The sequence below is a fragment of the Macaca nemestrina genome, chromosome 6 (genome assembly GCF_043159975.1).
Source record: "Macaca nemestrina isolate mMacNem1 chromosome 6, mMacNem.hap1, whole genome shotgun sequence".
Lineage (NCBI taxonomy): Eukaryota > Metazoa > Chordata > Mammalia > Primates > Cercopithecidae > Macaca > Macaca nemestrina.
The window spans coordinates 87,784,604-87,805,152 of record NC_092130.1 but is presented as its reverse complement, the minus strand read 5'-3'; the positions used below and the strand labels follow the sequence as shown (position 1 = coordinate 87,805,152).

The window sequence follows — 20,549 nt, the reverse complement described above, 5'->3', positions numbered from 1 at the left end:
CTCTTTGGTCATGTCTGTGGCATAACTACAGCCACTACAAAATAATAAGTTAAAAAATGCATTAGAGAAGGTAAAAAGAAAAAAATAAAAAACAATGTGAAAATAAATATTTGAGGAAATAACTTAAGTCTTTTAAAATAATAAATACAAAAAATTTTAAAATTAAAATAGAAACAGAAGTCCTTAGAGATTTCCTTCTACAATAAAGGGAAAAGTTTTAAACAATCAGCATATACATGACAATATGAAACTTTAAAACAGTGTTAACATGTTGATATATACAACAGAATAAGTCTGTAAGAAGCAAGAAATAAAAAGATACTGAGAACACAATAAAAACAGAAAACTATAGCTCAATATCCCTCATAAGCATAGATGCAAAAATTCTCAAAAAGATACAAGCAAAGTAAATTCAACAGCACATTAAAAAGATCATTCATTATGATCAGGTGGGATTCATCTTAGAGATACAAAACAATAAATGTGATATACCACATTAACAGACAGACAAAAACTATACAATCTTTTCAATAGATGCAGAAAAGCATTTGACAAAATTCAACTTCTCTCCATGATTAAAAACTCTCAACAAATTAAATATACAAGAGACTTAAACATCATAAAGGTCACATATGACAAACCTATGGCTCACATCATGCAAAATATCAGGAAGAAGACAAGGATATCTACTTTCACCACTTCTATTCAACATAATACTGGAAGTTCCAGGTAGAGAAATTAGACAAGAGAAAGAAAGAAAAGGCATGCAAACCGGAAAGGAGGAAGTAAAACTGTCTTTTTGCATATGACACGATCTTATATATAGAAAACCCTAAAGACTCCACCAAAAAAAATTGTTAGAATAAATGAATTCAGTGAAGTTGCAGGATACAAAATCCACATACAAAAATCAGCATAATTTCTATACACTAATAGTGAACTATGTGAAAAAAAATAGAAAACAATTCCATTTCAAATAGCTACCAAAAAGTAAGATACCTAGGAATAACCTTAACCAAGGAGGTGAAAGATCTCTACACTGAAAACTATAAAGCACTGATGAAAGAAATTGAAGAGGGCACAAATAAATGGAAAGATATCCCATGTTCATAGACTGGAAGAATATTGTTAAAATTGTCATATTACCCAAAGTGATCTGCAGGTTTAATGCAATATCTATCAAAATACCAATGACATTCTTCATGGAAATAGAAAAAAATCCTAAAATTAATATAGAATCCCAAAAACACCAAATAGCAAAAGCAAATTTGGCTTAAAGAACAAAGCTGGAAGCATCACACTACCTGACTTCAAAATATACTACAAAGCTATAATAACCAAAACAGCATGGTACTGGCATAAAAACAGACAAACCAATGGAACAGAATAGAGTCGAGAAATAAATTTATGTACCTACAGTCAACTGATTTTCAACAAAGGTGCAAAGAACAAACATTACAAAAAAGACAATGTCTTCAATAAATGACAATGAGAAAACTGAATATGCATATGTAGAAGATTGAGAATAGATCCCTACCTCTCATTGATATGGTTTGGCTCTGTGTCCTCACTCAAATCTCATCTTGTAGCTCCCATAAGTCCCACGTGTTGTGGGAGGGACCTGGTGGGAGATGACTGAATCATGGGAGCGGGTCTTTCCTGTGCTGTTCTCGTGATAGTGAATGGGTCTCATGAGATCTGATGGTTTTAAAAATGGGAGATTCTCTGCACAACCTCTCTTTTTGACTGCTGCCATCCAGGTAAGATGTGACTTGCTCCTCCTTGCCTTCTGCTATGATTGTGAGGCCTCCCCAGCCATGCGGAACTCTAAGTCCAATAAACCTCTTTATTTTGTAAATTGCCCAGTCTCAGGTCTTTCTTTATCAACAGCGTGAAAATGGACTAATACACTCATCATGTACAAATACACTCGCCATGTACAAAAATCAGCTCAAAATGGATTAGACTTAACTATAAAATCCAAATCACAAAATTATTAGAAAAAAATATAGGGGAGATGCATATGGCATTGGGCTAGACAAGAATTTTTAAAATAAGACCTTAAACGTATAGGCAACAAAAACAAAAATACACAAATGAGATTACATCAAACTAAGATGCTTTTACACAGCAAAGGAAACAATTAACAGAGTGAAGAAATAAATATTCTCCTATTCTCCTACAGAAGAGGAGGAAATATTTGCATATTGTACATCTGACAAGGGGTTAATATCCAGAATATATAAGGAACTTAACAACAACAACAAAACTCAATTTTAAAATGGGCAAAAGACCTTAATAGACATTTCTCAACAGACAACATACAAATGGTCAATAGGTATGCTCAACATCACTCATCAGCAGGGAAATGCAAATCAAAACCACTATGAGATACCACCTCACTACAGTTAGAGTGACTATTTTCAAAAAGACAAAAGAAAACAAGTATTGGCAAGGATGTGGAAAAAAAGAAGCACACTGTTGATAGGATTGTAAATTAGTAGTCATTATAAAAAAACAGTATAGTGGTTCTTTAAAAATCTTAAAATAGAACTACCATATGATCCAGCAATCCCACTAATGGATATACAGCAGGTACTCTAATAACATTGTTTCATTCAATGTCCTTTCATTATAAGGCACATAAGAAAAAAAATGGATTCTCAGCTGTGCCACTGCCTGTCTGGAATTTGCACATTTTCCTCACGTCTGCATGGGTCTTCTCTGGGTATTCCAGTTTCCCCACACATCTCAAAAATGTCCATGGTAGATGAATTGGCATATCTACATGGTCCAGCCTGAGTGAGTGTGGGTGTGAGTGAGCCTTGCAATGGGATGGTGTACTTCCAAGGCTAGTTCCTTCCTTGTGCCCTGAGCTGCAGGGATGGACTCCAGCCACATACAACCCTGAACTGGCATAATGGGTTGGAAAATGAATGAATGAATGAATGAATGAATGAATACAAATTATTTTAAATAAAAAGTCACGGCTGGGCACAGTGGCTCACACCTATAATCCCAGCACTTTAGGAGTCTGAGGCAGGCAGATCCCTTGAGCTCAGGAGTTCAAGAGCTGCCTAGACAATATGGTAAAACTCCATCTCTACTAAAAATACAAAAAATTAGCCATGCATGGTGGCATGGGTCTGTAGTCCCCCGCTACTTGGGAGGCTCAGATGGGAGGATCACCTGAACCCAGGAGGCTGAGGCTGCAGTGAGTCATGACTGCACCACTGCACTCCAGCCTGGGTGATGGGAGTGAGACCCTGTTTCAAAAATGAAAAATTAAATAAATAAATAAATATTCACAAAATGTACAATAATCACACAAATGTACAACAACAAACAATGCTGCATGAAAGTGTTGAGCATGTCTACCATATTTGTAATTGTTTTTGAACTAAGCAGTTGTAGGAAATGCTTCTTATAATTTTTCTTCACAAACATTTATTCCTTGATTTAATGCACTGCCACTACAACCACTGTCACTCACTGATTCACAAAAAAAAGAGTAAATAATTATCTTTTTATTAATCTTTCTTAAATATGCATATAATTCACATTTATTTCAATGTTTAGTATTAGAAGTGTTGTGAGGCCGGGCGCGGTGGCTCAAGCCTGTAATCCCAGCACTTTGGGAGGCCGAGACGGGTGGATCACGAGGTCAGGAGATCGAGACCATCCTGCCTAACACGGTGAAACCCCGTCTCTACTAAAAAAACACAAAAAAGTAGCCGGGCGAGGTGGCGGCCGCCTGTAGTCCCAGCTACTCGGGAGGCTGAGGCAGGAGAATGGCGTAAACCCGGGAGGCAGAGCTTGCAGTGAGCTGAGATCCGGCCACTGCACTCCAGCCTGGGCGACAGAGCAGACTCCGTCTCAAAAAAAAAAAAAAAAAAAAAAAAAAAAAAGAAGTGTTGTGGGTCTTTAGAAGTTTAGTGATGTTTTTATAATCAGAAATATAACATAGGAACTATCCCTTGTTTATATCAATTAGCCATTGTAAAAATTGGTTTCGTTATACATCACTTCACTTAAAGTCAGTTTTCAAGAACTTATAGACAATGTTAAGGGAAGATTACTATATATCCAAAGGAAAGGAAATCAGTATATCAAAAAGACATCTGGGCCAGGTGTAGTGATTCATGCCTGTAATCCCAACACTTTGGGAGGCCAAGGCAGGCGGATCACTTGAGGTCAGGAATTCGAGATCAACCAGGCCAATGTGGCAAAACCCCATCTCTACAAAAAATACAAAAATGAGGCAGAAGTGGTGGTGTGAGCCTGTAATCCCAGCTACTCAGGAGGCTGAGGTAGGAGAATCGCTTGAACCTGAGAGGTGGAGGTTGCAGTGAGCTGAAATTGCGCCACTGCACTCCAGCCTGGGCAAAAGAGCAAGACTCCATCTCAAAAACAAAACAAAAAAACAGATATCTTCACTCCTATGTTTATTTCCGCACTACTTACAATAGCCGAGATAGGGAATCAACCTAAGTATTCAACAACAGATGAATGGATAAAGATAACGTGGTATATATACATAATGGAATACCATTCATCCATTTAAAAAAAAATGAAATCCTGTCATTTGTGACAACATGGATGAACCTGGAGGACAACATGTTAAGTGAAAATAACAGATACAGAAAGCAAATACCACACGATCTCACTCATACGTAGGATCTTCAAAAAAATTATAGAGGCAGAGAGAACAGTGGTTACCAGCAACTGGAGAGGGATCTGGGGAAGGAGTGAATGGAGGATGGGAAGAGATTGGTCAATGGGTTCAAAGTTACAATTAGACAAGAGGAGTAAGTTCTTGTGTTCTATTACACAGTAAGGGGACTATGGTTAACATTAAAGTATTCTCTATTACAAACAACTAGAAGAGAGCTTTTGACAGTTCTCACCACAAAGAAATGATTATGAGATGATGGATACACTAAGTAACCTGATTGGATCATTATACAACAAGTATATCATATTGTACCCCATAAATACATATAATATGTCAATTAAATTTTAACTAAATAAGAGACAGAAAGGAATAAAAAATAAAGCAGTGTCAGTGTCTTAAGATACTAAGACAACCTATGTGAATTAGCCCAAGATAAGCCCACCACATACAATCAAAAAAGCAAATCACTTGGCTCTTAGAATATGCTTCATGACCATAAGTACAACTCAGGAATATTGATTAACTTAATACATTCCTATGTGATCAGTTTACTCTGAATGTTTTAAAATCATCACCAGCATCATTTCAAAAATTTTATACTACAGTTGTCATTGGTTTTATAAATATGCAAAAATGATGTTTGGGCATCTGGGGATAAATGTGTCATGAAAAAGAAAATGGAGAATCATTAATGTTGAATACTCTCTTTGAATGGAAGGAATATGTCTGATGAGTATCTGTCACCTGTTTAAAAACAAAAAAAGTAAGATCTTTCAGAGTAGTCCTGAGATCTAGTCTCCATAAAGATATTTCTGGTTTCTATTTCCTTTTCTTTCTTTGTATTTCAAGGGCTGTAGCTCGCTCTGCTTGCAAAGTCCATCATTCTTTGCAGCTCTAGTATTTTACCAAATAGGCTCAAGGGGCTGTTCTCATGGAATCTTATCTGCTTGCCAGCATCCATTTACTTTTCTGACATTCCAGCACTAACAATTGCTTTGAAGCCTTCAGTGTTTCCTCTATAATGCAAATAGATAGAGGTAGTTTTAACATGATTTTTGACACTGAACTCAAAAGTGACCTGTTACGGTTTTAGTGGAGTTGTGCTAAAAATCTAAAACAGGAACATATCCTAGAAATGTGCATGCCAAGATAAAGAAGAATTTTTCCTTTCAAAAATAATTTAAACACACACACAAACACACACACACAAGTGTACACTTTGCCACTGGAAAATACAATAAAATTTTGGTACAACTGAAATTGAGAGACTCCGAGGGATAAAAAGCATGGGAACACCAATACAAAAAAATAGTCACTCTGTTCTACTGTGCAAGTATATGCGTGCTTATGATGACACACATATTACTGGTTTAATAGAAGAAAATGACTTTTTACTTTAACAGTTTAAAAATTAACGCTTCAAAACACTTTCCAACATTAGCCTCACTTTTGCTTTTCTCCTGCCTCAGGTTTCCCTAACCACCTCTAAGTGTCACCAATGTACCCACCTTCCACCTGCAGATTCTGTCCTACGCTTGTATCTGAGTTAATTTTGACTGAGGTAAGAAATATCTAAACTGCTTTAAAGCACACTTCATGTACCTCTTACCATTTGGTCATTCGCCACATTGAGGTAGGAGAGATAAATTGGAAGGAGGCAAGAATGGTAAATACAGTCAACTGGTTTCCATGGTGTCTCCCAAGTCTCACTCTTCCCATGTGATAAGCAGGCCCACCATAAAGTTTCTGAGGCTTCCTTTGCCTCTTGTGTATTCCAGTCAGAATAAATGAGTTCACATTACACTTTTTCCTCCTAGGAACAGTATGTTAAGCCATGGTCTTTCAGTCTCCCTTAACGGAAATCATAACCCTAATCCTGATAGCTATGGCCTTAAACCTAGTGGCTATGCCTCCTCCCTAAATGTATCAGTACTTCTTCCTATATGACTGCTCTCTTAAATTGGAATTACCAACTCAGTTTCTTAATGTTTGGTTGGTATACCTATGGGGCCTTTGCAACTTTACCCCGGATCCCCTGAACAGTTTTTACTCAAAGTATAACTGGATATAATCAAAAATTTGAACATCAGCACCACTGTCCCTCAAACCTTCCACTACCCCTTTATTAGGACAGCAACCTTTCCACATGTCCTGTTCAAGAAATGAAACCTAGTATCAGTCCTGGCCTCTCCATCCTGTATGAGCTACCCAACCAGAATGACTCAATAACGAGCAGGGCAAGAATCAAATAAGGAAGCAAGACACTCACATTGGTGCGAATTTAAGGGGGTGTCAAAAAAAAAAAACTCGGCAAACACATTAAACAATATTTTAATGCAATGTTTTAAACAATCAAAATTAATATAAAAATCTATGATGAACAAAATATCAAAATTTTAAATAGTTCTACTTATTTTTCTTTTTGCCTCAGGTTCCAATATGGCAAAGTACTTTTAGTGATTCTGTCTTTATTTAAAGTTTTGACATTTTATTCATTGTGTATTTTGTGTGAGGCAAATGCCTTGCTCATCTCACCTTAGTCCTGACCCTGCCAACAAGTACCAGGGTAAAACATAGTACATGAAAAATGTGACCTTGATAGTAATACTCATGAAGAACAAAAACTGGCTTAGAAAATTTTCTCTAGTTGGAATGTAAAATTTGAAATAAATTACTTAGTATGAAATAAAATCTGTGAAAGTATGACAATTTATTAAGACCTAAAAATTTCAAAATTATAAACTATCTTCTTGAACTTCTATTTTCAGTAATGGAAGGTTAGGTTATTTGAACCTTGGCATTATTGATATTTGGGGCTATGTAATTTGTTTGTTGTTGGGGGTAGCCCGTGCATTATAGTACAATCAACAGCATTGCTGGTCTCTTCCCAACAGGTGACAGTAGTTCCCCCAACCCCAGTTCTAACAACTAAAACATCCCCAAACAGTATCAAATGTTCCCTAGCGGAAAAAAATCACCCCCAGTTGAAAACGACTAGTTGAGGCCATTCCTCCTGCTGAAAACTGAAAATGCAGAATTTTTTTAAATGCAATCTCTCAAAGCACTAAGCTGACAAGATAATGGGGAACTGTCATGCCAAATTCTGGGTGAAGTTAAAAAAAAACCAGTGTTTACCTTTCTGGTAAGAAGAATATCGAACACCTAAGCCAATTTGCCTTGAGGACATTTGCTAGTTGGTAAATTTAAGCTTCAATTCTAAAATATCAAAGGCAAGGCATTTAGAAATCAAGGCTCAAGATCCCACGTAAGGTGGCACATAGAATAGAAAACTCTCTCTGCATTAAGTTTGACCTCAAAGGGCTATACCTAGAATGAAACCTGCCATCCTCATTTCCCACCCACCCCAAGGACTTCAATGAAGGTTGTCTGGACCCTAAGAGGAGCAGAGGAGGAAAGAAAAGAGAAATGGCAAAGGAGGGAAAAGTCTGTCTAAAAATATTTGGCCACAGCCTGGCCCTCATTAGGATTCACTGACCAGGTTACGATCCCAAGATCCTTGGCAAAAGCAAATGCAAATTCTTCCTAAAAGGTATGTTCATTCTAAGCCTCCAGGACTCTCCAAATAATTTTGCAAGAGCAATAACAAAGATAACCACGCATACAAGGAAGCAAAGCAACATGGGCAAAAATATGCATAATGACAGGACAACTGAAACAGACCTATTAAGACTTCAGATATTAGAATTATCAGATACAAATTATAAAACTATGCTTGCTATATTTAAAAAATTAAATGGCATAATTGAAAACATCTGCAGGGATAGGAAACTACAAAAAAAATGGAAAAGTAATTTGAAAAAGAATCAAATGAAATTTCTAGAAATGAAAACACAATGATTGAAATTTAAAACTCAATGTATTGCATTTGCAGCAGATCAGACCCACAAAATGATAGAACTAGTGAACTGGAAGGCAGATCAGAAAAAATAAAAAAATGACTCAGAGAGTAGCCTAGGAACCAGCATGCATAAAATGGTGAGAAAATCTAATATATGTTTACTCTTGAGTTCCAGAAGGAGAGAAGAAGGAATATTTGAAAAAGCAAACTCATATTTTATCAATGGTAACTTACAAACTTTTTAAACATCTCTGAAATCAAGACACATGTCAAAACTGAAGGTTTTTTATTATTACTGTTGGCCAGACAGCAACCATAATGTATTGTGCTATTCATGTTATCCTCACTTCAGCTGACTTATGTGCATTATTGGTAGTAAATAAGTTGAGTTTAATTGTTGTTTAAAATGTCTTCAAATACTATGATTCGGCATTGAGAAGTTATTGTGAGGTGTATTGCACTTCCAAAAAGTTTGTTAAAAGTGTATATACAAAGGCCCACAGTCTGACATTAGTGAAGAAAATATTTGTAATTAAGTAATGGCTACAGTTCAATGGTCATTAGATTCCTGCAAAGCAAGAAAAGAGAAATGGGAAAGGAGGGACTAAGTACTTAACAGGACCTAAGAAATAAAAATATTAGAGACTCTAGCTCAAAAAATAAAACATTTTTATACAAAGTTAATTTAAAACTAAAGATAAGTGGGAACTCAGTAATTAAATGAACAAATATAGGACATGATTATACGAGGAACTATAGATCAGGAAATTAATAAAAGTGAAAACTAATTTTCACTATGAGCTCACAGGTAGCCAAGGCAAAAAGGCAAATGGTACATTACGGTCATTTGTCAAAAGTTGCATATTCATTAGAAGACAGAAACTTTCATTAGCCCTAAATTATTATAAAAACTAGCATGGATTCTAATATGCTGTGGAATATATAATTATATGGGTTGGCACATTATATAATTTAATCTTGGGGAAGAAACAGACATGTCAAAATAGTTGACTTTACACTGCCTGCTATTATTTTCAAGTCCCCAGGCAGCATACTCTGAAGAATTTCCAAATAATCCTAATAAATTATATGAAAACCTAATCTTAAAGTCTCAATCTTAAATATAAAATTAGAATAACTGTTAGTAATTTGTAATAGCCATGCAAAAAAATAAGTTACTCAGCGGGGCACGGTGGCTCACTTTGGGAGGCCGAGGTGGGCGGATCATGAAGTCAAGTGATCAAGACCGTCCTGGCCAACATGGTGCAACCCCGTCTCTACTCAAAATACAAAAATTAGCTGGGTGTGGTGGTGCACCTGTAATCCCAGCTACTCGGGAGGCTGAGGTAGGAGAATCACTTGAACCCAGGAGGTGGATGTTGCTGTGAGCTGAGATCGCACCACTGCACTTCAGCCTGGCGACACAGCAAGATTCCGTCTAAAAAAAAAAAAAAAGAGTTATTCTGTAAGTATATCTAATCTAATAACATCAATGATATCAGAAATTATAAGAATGACTACAAAGAGTTTACACCTACTGGGGGGCTTTTGATAAGAAAAAGCACGCAGAGATGGATTGGATATTAAAGACTTAGTATGAGCAGTGTGAGGACAGTTTAGCAGGGCCAGGGGTAGGGAGGAACACTTAAATCCCTATAGAGTTAAGATGGGTTACACAGTTTAATAACAAACATCCCATAATCTCCATGGCTTAGTACAACAAAAACTTATTTCTCACTTATGCTACATGCACAAAATTCATCAATGAGGGTTTCTACTTCATATTCACTTAAGAACCAAGGCTGACAGAGGTTCTGCTATTTTGTGGATACACCATAAAGTACTGGTGACCTACCCCCAGTCCCCCACAACCCCATCAACCAGCTACAAAGTGGCTAGAAAATTAGAGGAGTACTTGTTATTTGACAAGCATTAAGTATCTCTGTAACTATTCCCAACTATTAGTGTTTCTATACCACAAAATGACTTAATGTTTTGGAACAGTCACAAAATAGAAACATCTACTATCTCTAAGGCCAAATTCATTTTACTCTATGCTAAACTTCTATTAAGGAATAAAAGGCAGTAGATGGGCATTAATCCATACTTTTGCCTCTTACGCAAATTGCTCTTTTTCTCTTCCTTCTCTCACACTTTTACTCCTGCACATTTCTTTAAATGTTAGTCATTTTTTGGCCCAAGCCTGAATATACTGTAATACTTTCCTAGCACCTACTTAACCTACTCTTCTTTTGTTGTTAATTTCATTAATTTTACCTTAACCTCAGTTTTTAAACATTTCATTCTACCCACATAATTCACATAATAATTTTCATTCTACTTGGGAGACAAAGTCAGTCAAATAAACTCACTTGTAGTTACCAAAAGAGATCATAGGAAATTTCATCCACAGAAGCCTAGGAATCTCTTTACACAGACAAGAGGCTGTCCCAAGGGATCCAGGAGCCTTGCTAAGAAGTTTTATATAGAGACAATCTGAGTGGGATAGGAAAAATTCATGGTCTTCAGATTCGGACAGATTGAGTTTGAATTCCTGCTCTTTCACTTAGTGGTTGTATAACTGTGGGCAAGTTAATTAACCTCTCGAAATTTTCCAAAACTGTTCTCAAAAATCTCTAGACACCAATATCAAAGAAATATAAATTATTTAAAGAGGAGGTTGGCTATCTTATACATTGCAATTATCATAAGATTTATGTAATAAAAATTTACATGAAGCAAGCCTCAGGGAAACGGTTTTTTCATTGGATTAACAACCACATTTTGCCTCTTTCCTAGGCCTCAACTCTAACCAGTAAACTACAAAATAATAAGGTCCATAAGTGGTTTTGCATGTCATTCTTTTTCAGTACTGGCATATACAGAGCATTCAATAAATATTTGTTAATGAACAAACGGATGCCAGCTATTATCTCTGAAATTGATCGCTTTCATTTCAAGGAAGTTACCTAATATGTTCTTTGATGATAGTTTCATAGTTTGACATTAGGCATTTCTGTGACTTGTGACATAAATAATGGTGGATGGGAGAGAATGACCAACTGTGATGGTTAGTTTTATGGCTCAATTTGGCTATGTTATAGTACCCACTTATTTAATCAAACACTAACCTAGATGTTACTGTGAAGTGTTCTGTAGATGTTGTTAACGTCTACAATCAGCTAACTTTAAGTAAAAGAGATTAACTTTTAATAATGTGGGTGGGTCTTATCCCATGAGTTGAAGGCCTTACGAGCAAAAACTGAGGGTCCTGGATGAGAAGAAATTCTGCCTTAAGACTGCAGCATCACCTGCTGTGTGAGTTTCCAGCCTGCCAGCCTGCCCTACAGATTTCAGACTTGCCAGTCCCTACAACTGTGTGAGCCAATTTCTTAAAATAAATCATATATGTGTGTGTGTTGAGTATGTGTATGTATATGCATATGCATATGTATATGCATATATATGTATTTTATTGGTTCTGTTTCTCTGGAGAATACTGACTGATACACCAACAAAAGTGTATATTATTTGAGGCTTTAAAGTACTAGGTAGACATCAAAAGTAGAATGTACTAAATGCTATTACATGTTGCTGTAGACCATTAATTTTAACTAAAACAATGCCTTCTTTATGTTCTTCTTTGATATCAATCCAAAATTACTGATTCCAGCCAGCATCTACCACCATTAACATCCATGTCCCTTGAATCTCTTCGCAAAATAATGTATACATTTCTCAGAATCAAAACCAAATATCATTGAATCCAATTAAAAGGGGATCTAAAAGAATTATTTTACATATTATCTATAATATCAACAGCAAGGAGGCCTAGAATCATACAAAATACACTTATGCCATTTTAGCGTTTATGTAATAAAAAGATATCATAATTCTGTACTCCATACCTATTACTCTGTAGTTCCAACTTTTAGCATATGCCTAAACAAGAGAAATAAAGAACTAACCAAATCCAGGCCAAGGAAGGATTTAACCAGAAATATTCAAAAGGGCCATAAATATTAATATACAGACACTATTGAAAACCTGCTTGTATCATCAGAATAGAAAATGTCAGTGTTAACATACAAAACTAAAATAGGCATACCAATGTAATGCTGATATGACCAATACAATAAAAATTTATGTAATATGAGACACTTGGACCATGTTACAAAAATGCTAATGTTACTGTCTTGCACATGTCAATCGGAAAAAGGGAGAGAGAATCAGTGTCAAGGATTAAAGTAAAAATTGTGGAATGTTAAGGCTGGCAGATTTTATTTATACTGGACATCCTGACCCCTTTACACACTTACTTAGAAAAGCAAAAACCAGAAATTCCTTCTTAAATATTTTCCTTCAGTTTTCCTGAAGGAAATCTCCAGATATTTCACTTCCTCTCTCAATGACTTTCCTATTACTAAATAGCTCAATGGGAGCAATTAAGCATCAAGTTGTACATCACAAATGGAGACAACCTAGCAATCTGTTTAATCAACATAAACAAACAATCAAACTAATTCAATCAATTTATGTGGCCAAAAAAATATTTTCTGTCTCCCCCTTTCCCCTGCTGTTCTTTCATTCCCACATCTTATGGTCTGGTCACAGCAACAAAAGCCCATTTTACCATATATGGTTTACCTCAGTATGTCTAAAGAAGTACAATAATGCCTCTAGATTCCAAATGTCCAGCTATGTCAAAACGCAGAATGTATCAAGTTAGTCTGGAGAATGGCATTATTTTACGGCTCCAGTTCAGTTTATGGTCTTCTCACAAAACCTACTAAAGTAAAAAAAGACTTAAAGTTTTTTCTATAATTAATAAACTAGGTCAGGCATGGTGGCTCACGCCTGTTAATTCCAGCACTTTGCGAGGCCAAGGTGGGTGGATCACTTGAGATCAGGAGTTCAAGAGCAGCTTGGCCAACTCCGTGAGACCCTGTCTCTACTAAAACTACAAAAAAGAAAAAAAAAGGAAAAAACTTACCTGGGCATGGTGGCACATGCCTATAATTTCAGCTACTCAGGAGGCTGAGGTAGGAGAATCACTTGAACCCGGGAGGCAAAGGTTGCAGTGAATCAAGACCGTGCCACTGCACTCCAGTCTGGGTGACAGAGTGAGACTCTGTCTAAAGAAAAATAAATAAATAAATTAATTAATTAATTAAATAAACTGATTCTTTATCTTTCCATTTCTAATTCCTTAATTTCAATTATACCAGGGTGGTCTATATTGTTAAAAACATATTTGGAGGATTAACATTTTAGTCATAATTTGTAAATGAATGTAATAACTGATTATTTATATAATTCATTGCCTAATCAGGAATAAGATTTTAATCCCATAAAAGATGTTTAGTAGCAATTTTAACTACTAAGCACAAAATTAATAGTGTTAGGGGATTGAAAATTAAATTTCAAGGTAGCCAAAGCATAAATTCAAGAACTTTAGATCATTTTAAAGAGAACAAAATACTAAGAAAAAAAATTGCCATGTATATACGACTATGTGTAATAACACATTGCTACCCTATATGTTCACATAAATTCAGTAGAATATTACTCAGAAGGGTAATATTACTCAGAAAGGTAATAAGGATTTTTTTTATAAAACCATATCCTTATAAAGACAATGAAATAGCAAGAAAACAATTTTTAGTTCTAATAGAATAAATCTTATTCATAAAAACAAAGAAAGTAAGGGGAAAGGCACTGAAACTCTGAGGTATTAATTACTCTGCTTTTACATAGGGGTAGGTACAGCAGTACAATTCTATGGTCCTTATATACACAAAGCTTCCGTTAACTTTTGATAAGTCTGCCTTCATGAGAAACACAGAATTACTTTCTCATATATAATTTTTTTTATTAGTAAGAGGATCTCATAATGACACTTACACAGGCCCTACATTCCCATGCGTGAGAATTCTCAGTGAAGTGACTTCACTTTTACTAAGGGAATGACTGAATTTTGTGCAGGATTCTCAATTCTTAATATATCAATAACATTAAAGAGTGCCCATTTTCACATGTACACCATAGAATACTATGCAGCCACAAAAAAGGATGAGTTCATGTCCTTTGCAGGGACATGGATGAAGCTGGAAACCATCATTCTCAGCAAACTAACACAGAAATAGAAAACCAAACACTGCATGTTCTCACTCATAAGTGGGAGATGAACAATGAGAACACATGGACACAGGGAGGGGAACATCACACACCAGGGCCCTATCGAGTGGTGGGGGGCTAGGGAGGGATAGCATTAGGAGAAATGTCTAATGTAGATGACTGGTTAACAGGTGCAGCAAACCACCATGGCACGTGTATACGTATGTAACAAACCTGCATGTTGTGCACATGTATCCCAGAACTTAAAGTACAATAAAAAAAAAAAGAGTGCCCATTTTATTTTCAATTGTTTAGATAAATGGGATTAAAGAAAATACAGTTATGCTAAAGGAATTTTCTACCACTCAGTTGCCAGTAGAGTTATGCATGAAGAATTCATATTAAGTCAAAAGAGAACAGAATATATTTGAAAGCAGAGTTGACTCCCTTGATTTGGTTTAACGAATGGAAATACTCAAGATTCAGGTCACTATGGACCCTTTTCCCTACTCAAAAAGAGACCCTCCCTATTAATAGCCATTAGAATGCTCCACATTTTAAAGTTTGCAACATCATGGCCTCATTGCAAATTGGACATTTAGGGAAAACTACATTTCCTTCCAAAGAAAATGTTTTTTAAATGCACAATTTCTCTATCATGCATTTTTTAAATAAGAAGAACAGAAAATCTAACTGTTTTGCAACTAGGCTCAGGCAACTGCCCAGGCAGCTTATAGAACTGATATCAACAGTTTTATGCCTGTCAGAAAATCATTCGAAAGACTTTTTTAATCTGAAAAATAACATCATCACTGTATATTCCACCCTGAAATCCGAAGGCAGGAATTACATTGTGTTGTTAAAATGTTAGCAAGTGCATTTCATTTTTTAAAAAGGCAATTTAGTTTTCCTGAAATAAAGAGCTGATTATATCTCTTATTACTGTTACAAGAATTTGATATATCACAAAGTGAAAGAGTTACAGCATGTGTCAACTATCAACCAGGAAAAATGAACCTGATACATAATTCACTTTGAGAATGTCTAGTTAGTCAATCAAGTGATTTGTAATCATGAAGGCTGCCAGAAATTGAATGAAGAATGGGACACAGTAAAATTCTTAGGTTTTTTGTTTTTTTTTTTTTTTTTTTTTTTAGTATTCTTATTTAATTATGTGGCTTTTATTGCCATTTTTGATCACTGTTTCTCAGCAGCACAAATTAAATCACACATACTTACTTAGAAGTTTTTGACTACTAAATAGACTAAGGATATACAAGTTGAATGACCAGAGTATAGAATGTCTTCCTACAAAATTAAAGGTTTTAGTGTTTACAGTTTGAACAAGGAAAATTTCATTCCTTCCAATCTCCTCCACCCTCTCCCCACTTCATTTGAATTACTTAGTATATATGCCACTCATTCTAACATGGTGTATTTCTATATATTCTAAAACAAGTGAAATCATTTAACAGAACCTAGTTAATATTAGAAACCTTAAGCTTCCTTTTAATATCCTCATTGTAATTCCTCAGTTAAAACTATGACAGTCAAAGAACATTTAACTTCTAATTAATACAATCTCAGTAAATAGGCAAAATATAAAATCAACTTATAGCCTGATATATTACTAAAGGGGTAATGTGATAAATGAGTGTTTTTTGAAGTGTAAACTATTGAACCATGTAAGAATGTGCCATTCTGACAATACTGGCCATTATAAGCTTTTTCATCAGCACTGCATGACACAGAATTACACAGCTTTAAAGTAAATGAAACTTTAAATATGGTAACAAATGTGCTCCTCCTTTGATTTACTCTTCATAATTTTCAAGCAGAAGGGTCCTTTTCCAGCTTTAGACTGATCATAACACAAGATCTCCATAGAGAAAGTAACGGAGTTCTTAAACTCCATTATACTCATTACTGAAATTTAGTATTAATTTTTTAAATTCAGCTGTATAAATTTTGTGGGTAAATTTCCAATAATAAATGTTTGGTTTTTCAAAATAACAAAATTTCAGGCACACATTATACATTTACTCTAAGAAACTAGTATAATTATGGTGAGACCTTGGGAAAGATACTGTTTTCCACACTGAATATTCCCTGAAAAGTGTAGCAGCACTCCACTTGGGAATTCACATTATCATCATTATCACACCAACTACTAGAATCACCTTTTCTTTCCTGTTTAACTTACTTATTCATTCATTCCACAAATGCTCATTAAGTAACTACTATTGCCAGGTATTATGCTAGAAATTGGGGACATGCAAATGAATTTAAAACATAGTCTTTGTACTTGCCCTTAAGAAATCTACAGTCTAGTAAGAAGAAGACATAAGTAAATAAGAACAATGAAATGTAGGCTCTAGAAGAGATCTATATCTTGGAAATTTCAGTGACAGAGGTCAGTAGTCAAGAAGGATTTCAAAGTGTTCACCAAGTTCAATCTTGAATGAAAGTTGGTACCTATCAGAGAGCAAAGAGGAAAGCCTATAATGGTAAGAAGGAGAATATGAACGAAGACAAAAGCGCAAAATAGCTTATCATGGTAGGATGAATACAAGCTAGTCAGTTTAACTGGGGTTTAACATGTAAGAAGTACATACGATGTTGGGTAGTAACGGAAAAGGCTGCCAGAAGCCTCTTTCAAAAACAATTCATATTGATGGTTAGGCTAGTCCAATCATGTGAGGTCATGTACTTGTAGGATAAGGATCCTCTTCCCTCATATCTAAAAGTAGTTTTGACTTCAGTGAGCATCAGTCCTACAAATTTTTGACCTTGGGATTTGTTTATACTGTAAAGAAGAAAAGTTGAAAGATAGTAACAATTACAAAAAAAAAAAAAAACAGGCAGGACACTAGCAAAGCAAGACTGTAAAGAAAATTTACTTTGAAAACCTGACAATGGTGATAACTCAAGTGAAAGCAACTAGAATAAAGAGGGTCAAAGCAACATAAGTGACTGCAGCAAGTTACTTATATATACTCACACATACATACACATACTTCATGATTATATAAGATTTGGTCAAATTATAAATGTAATTAGTACAGTAAAATGAAGTTATGATTACTAAATACTATTAAATGATATTAACCCTGAACTGCAGATAGCTATGTAGATATACTACTGACTCTTGTAATGATATTAAATATATAGAAGTCAAGCCCATCCTGGCTAACACAGTGAAACCCCGTTTCTACTAAAAACACAAAAAATTAGCCAGGTGTGGTGGTGGGCGCCTGTAGTCCCAGCTACTCAGGAGGCTGAGGCAAGAGAATGGTGTGAACCTAGGAGGCTGAGATTGTAGTGAGCCAAGATCACGCCACTGCACTCCAGCCTGGGCAACAGAGCGAGACTCTGTCTCAAAAAAAAAAAAAAAAAAAAAAGTCAAGCACTATATCTCTGGAATAGCAAACTTGCAACAAGCATTAACAATGGCCACCCGTAGACCAACTAAATAACCTATTTGAAAATGGAAGAGAGGCCGGGTGCGGTGGCTCACACCTGCAATCCCAGCACTTTGGGAGGCCGAGGCAGGCGGATCATGAGGTCAGGAGATCAAGACCATCCTGGCTAACACGGTGAAACCCTGTCTCTACTACAAGTACAAAAAATTAGCCAGGCATGGTGGTGGGTGCCTGTAGTCCCAGCTACTCAGGAGGCTGAGGCAGGAGAATGGTGTGAACCCAGGAGGCGGAGCTTGCAGTGAGCCAGATCGCGCCACTGCACTCCAGCCTTGGTGACAGAGTGAGACTCGGTCTCAAAAAAAAAAAAAAAAGAAACAGAAAAAAAGAAAATGGAAGAGAATCTTTGCTGAAATTTCCTGGTATCAGTAACATACACTTTTTTTTTTTTTTTTTTTTTTTTAAAGACACAGTCTTGCTCTGTCACCCAGGCTGGAGTGCAGTGGTGCGATCTCACCTCACTGCAGCTTCCGCCTCCCAGGTTCAAGCGACTCTAGTGCCTCAGCCTCCCAAGTGAAGTGTTTTTAGTACAGACAGGATTTCAACATGTTGGCCAGGCTGGTTTCAAACTCCTGGCCTCAAGTGATCTTCCCGCCTCGGCCTCCCAAAGTGCTGGGATTACAGGCATAAGCTACCGCACCTGGCCTAGTAATACAGTTTTAAAATAAGTATACAACATATGTGATCAATAGGACTCTTTTCTAGTATATGTACTCAAATAAGAGTCATGAATTATAAGTTAGCTGGCATGTGTTATAAGGAGTGAGAATGGAGATGACAGATAGAAGTTAATCAAACAAATTTTAAGTATATTCATAGATAACAAATTATAACTTGCATTATTTTCCACTGTTGTGTTGATTTCTTTGTTGTCTTTTTGGCTCAAGTAATGAAGCATCATGGTTCAAGATCCCAATAACGTCTCATAAAACAAAGTTTAAGACAAATTGTTGTTTGATAACACTGCAAAGATAAAACATGATCTTTCATGTATGAAGATGACACTGACTCACCATCAATAGAGATGAGCTGCAAGTTGTTGTTCCATAGTGGAGATGGGCTTGCTGATCTAGCCAATTCTCTTGCCAAAGCTCCCAGTGAATGGCAGCTTACATCTGTAAGATGATTGTTACCAGTGGTCACAGAAAATAACAAAATAAAATGATCTATACAGAAATAAAACCTATGTTTTTGGTCCCAAACTACCATATTCTGATAAACTTTTAAAAAGTCACAGAAATGTATAAATACTGTATGATTCTTTCATTAAAAATTATACATGTAGTTACTCTGATCAATTCATTGTATTGTATATATTACTTACATAAATACACAAATGATGAAAGCCTGATCCCCTACCTAAGAATGTTCTCAGCTATCTTAACTAAAACAAAGATTGTTTCTGACTTGCAAAATCAGAAGTGTATAATGATGATGCTCAAAACATGAAAGCATGCCAACTTTACATCCCTCATCACCAGTAGCAATAACTGAGGAAATTACAGAATATTTTTGTTAATTTTATAAATATTCTCTATAGCATTAAATGTAATACGACTACAGCCAAAATTACTTTGACATTTCCTAGAATTCTGAAAAATACTTCCATTTTTTATGAAGAAAAAATACTTTAGTTACTAGCTACAGTGTTCATTCTTGTTAATACAGAGGTTTTACAATAAAATAGTTCTACTGACTCCTGATATGGAATTTTATCAGTTTCTAGTTGAATCTCCTTCATAAAATTGAGAAGCTGATAAAATATTACTGGAAGACATTGTTTGTAAGTAAAATTAATGTTACATGCTTCTTTATTATTTGAAAGAATAAGAAATTAGATTAACAACTTAAAAATTAATAAGAAGCCATTAAAACTAGATACAAGTCAAACAAAATCACAATGCTAAGTGCCTATGATGAGCAAGGCAGTATTTAGAGGTTCTGTGAACAATTATAAAAATAACAAGGCATAGAACATAACCTCAAAGAAATAACAATTTAGATATTATTGAAACATTCTTCTTTCAGTTCTCCATAGGTTGTTTACAAAAACAACAGCTAGATTCTAACCCAGATCCTCTGTTAGGACAGGAAGGATGATGCAGAAAAGTACAGCATCACCTACCACGGCATGGTAGCTACCATAAGGATGCGGCTCTGGAGCTCCTCTCACATACAGAAATAAGGAAATTTTAATAGAGATATTGAGAACATCTGCTGCAACCTGTGATGCAAGCCCACTGCCACCTGCAAACAAATAAAATTCATTAATTTTAAGATACCATATAAACATTTCCAGTCACAATTCTGTTTTAATGGGTCATGAAGCAAGTATATTCTCAACAACTTTCCATTATCATACCCCACCGACTCACCAAAATTGGATGTCTTCCACTAGATTGCAAACTCCTAAAGTTCC

The 20,549-nt window shown here is 35.6% G+C and overlaps 1 protein-coding gene across 1 annotated transcript in view; it reads right to left on the bottom strand.

Annotated features, from left to right (window-relative positions):
* Positions 1–20,549, bottom strand: part of LOC105491959 (serine/arginine repetitive matrix protein 1-like) — a 159,868-nt gene that overhangs the window by 109,791 nt on the left and 29,528 nt on the right. Inside the window, exons 3-7 of the mRNA XM_071098702.1 lie at positions 20,256–20,377; positions 19,144–19,245; positions 17,267–17,457; positions 13,528–13,669; positions 9,852–9,972 (exon numbers count right to left, since the gene is read on the bottom strand). The gene's annotated coding sequence lies outside the window, so the exon portion shown is untranslated. The remainder of the gene's footprint in view (positions 1–9,851; positions 9,973–13,527; positions 13,670–17,266; positions 17,458–19,143; positions 19,246–20,255; positions 20,378–20,549) is intronic.